This window comes from Cupressus sempervirens, chromosome 2 (assembly GCF_028749045.1).
Source record: "Cupressus sempervirens isolate cs-2001-9-10 chromosome 2, ASM2874904v1, whole genome shotgun sequence".
Classification (NCBI taxonomy): Eukaryota; Viridiplantae; Streptophyta; class Pinopsida; order Cupressales; family Cupressaceae; genus Cupressus; species Cupressus sempervirens.
The window spans coordinates 558,225,037-558,227,411 of record NC_143119.1 but is presented as its reverse complement, the minus strand read 5'-3'; positions in this window follow the sequence as shown (position 1 = coordinate 558,227,411).

Sequence of the window (2,375 nt, the reverse complement as noted above, 5' to 3'; positions counted from 1 at the left end):
CTTGCAATCACCATGCCGCTGTTCACAGAGAGATCTCCCCATTCACTTGTGACCCGACGCACAATCCAAGGGCTAGACGCGAGCTCGCCCTTGAAAGCCCACTTTCCAAGGCATCCCCGATGACACATTGGAACAACAACCGCTATCAAACCATTTCCCAATGTTGTGCCGATCAAGTTGGCACAAAGCCGCTAGACGAGGGCTCCCGTTTTAGATCGAGTTTTAAAATCACCAAGAAGACGTGGTGAGGGCTGGCAACCGCTGCCAAACCTTTTTCCAAAATTGCGCCAGCTGAGTGACTAGAAAACATGCTTTACGCGATAGGCACGCAAAAAATTTTGCTAGAGCGCCAAGCACCCACCTCATGGCCAGAGACAAGGGCTCGCCATTAGATCAACTTTGAAATCGCTGAACAGACGCGTTGCAGAATGGCAACCACTGCCAAGTCTCTTCCGTAGTTGCGTCGGTCGAGTGATCGAAGAAGGTGATCTAAGAGAGGGTCTAAGCATAGGCATTCGTCAAGGGATTCGCGCCGATGGCATAAATTTATGCAATACTCGAGCAACACCAGATGGAGGTGCTAGGCGAGGGCTCCCATTTTAGATCGAGTTTTAAAATCTAACATATCCATCTGCCCTGACAGCGGCATTGAATCAATGAGCTGGGCACGGGAGAGGCTTGCAGCAACCACCTCCCCCATTGTAGCCGCGATAGGATCGCAAAAAATATTGCTAGAGTGCCAAGTACCCACCTCATGGCTATCGACAAGGGCTCGCCATTAGATAAACTTCAAAATTGCAGAACGGACGCGGTGTAGAATGGAAACCGCTGCCAAGTCTCTTCCGTAATTGCGTCGGTCGAGTGATCGAAGAAGGTGATCTAAGAGAGGGTCCAAGCATGTAGGCATTCGTTGGGGGATTCACGCCGATGGAAAAAATTTGTGCAATACCTGAGCAACACCGGACGGAGGTGCAAGATGAGGGCTCCCATTTTAGATCGAGTTTTAAAATCACCGAGTAGACGTGGTGAGGGGCTGGCAACCGCTGCCAAACCTTTTTCTGAAATTGCGCCAGCTGAGTGACAAGAATACATGATCTAAAGGAGAGTCTAGGAATAGCACCCTCAAGGGTGGGCTTCATGCCCCTCTAATTGATTCAACGTTGGCGTCCACCGTTTCAAAATCTGACATTTCCATCCGCCCTGACAGCGGTGTTGAATCAATGAGGGGGGGCACGGGAGAGGCTTGCGGAAACCACCTCTCCCGTTGTAGCCGCGATAGGCACGCAAAAAATTTTGCTAGAGCGCCAAGCACCCACCTCATGGCTAGAGACAAGGGCTCGCCATTAGATCAACTTCGAAATCGCTAAACAGACGCGGTGTAGAATGGCAACCGCTGCCAAGTCTCTTCCGTAGTTGCGTCGGTCGAGTGATCGAACAAGGTGATCTAGGAGAGGGTCCAAGCGTAGGCATTCGTTGGGGGATTCACGCCGATGGCATAAATTTATGCAATACCCGAGCAACACCGGACGGAGGTGCTAGACGAGGGCTCCCATTTTAGATCGAGTTTTAAAATCACCAAGTAGACACGGTGAGGGCTGGCAACCATTGCCAAACCTTTTTCTGAAATTGCACCAGCTGAGTGACAAGAAAACATGATCTAAAGGAGAGTCCAGGAATAGCACCCTCGAGGGTGGGCTTCATGCCCCTCAAATTGATTCAACGTCGGCGTCCACCATTTCAAAATTCGACATATCCATCCGCCCTGACAGCGGCATTGAATCAATGAGGGGGGCACGGGAGAGGCTCGTGGCAACCACCTCTCCCCTTGTAGCCGCGATAGGCATGCAAAAAATTTTGCTAGAGCGCCAAGCACCCACCTCATGGCTAGAGACAAGGGCTCGCCATTAGATCAACTTCGAAATCGCTGAACAGACGCACTGTAGAATGGCAACCACTGCCAAGTCTCTTCCGTAGTTGCGTCGATCGAGTGATCGAAGAAGGTGATCTAAGAGAGGGTCCAAGCGTAGGCATTCGTTGGGGGATTTGCGCCGATGGCATAATTTTATGCAATACCCGAGCAACACCAGACGGAGGTGCTAGACGAGGGCTCCCATTTTAGATCGAGTTTTAAAATCACCAAGTAGATGCGGTGAGGGATGGCAACCGCTGCCAAACCTTTTTTTGAAATTGCGCTAGCTGAGTGACAAGAAAACATGATCTAAAGGAGAGTCAAGGAATAGCACATCCAGGGTGGGCTTCATGCCCCTCTAATTGATTCAACTTCGGCTTCCACCTTTTTTCAAAATTTGACATATCCATCCGCCCTGACAACGGCATTGAATCAATGAGGGGGGCATGGGAGAGGCTCGTGGCAA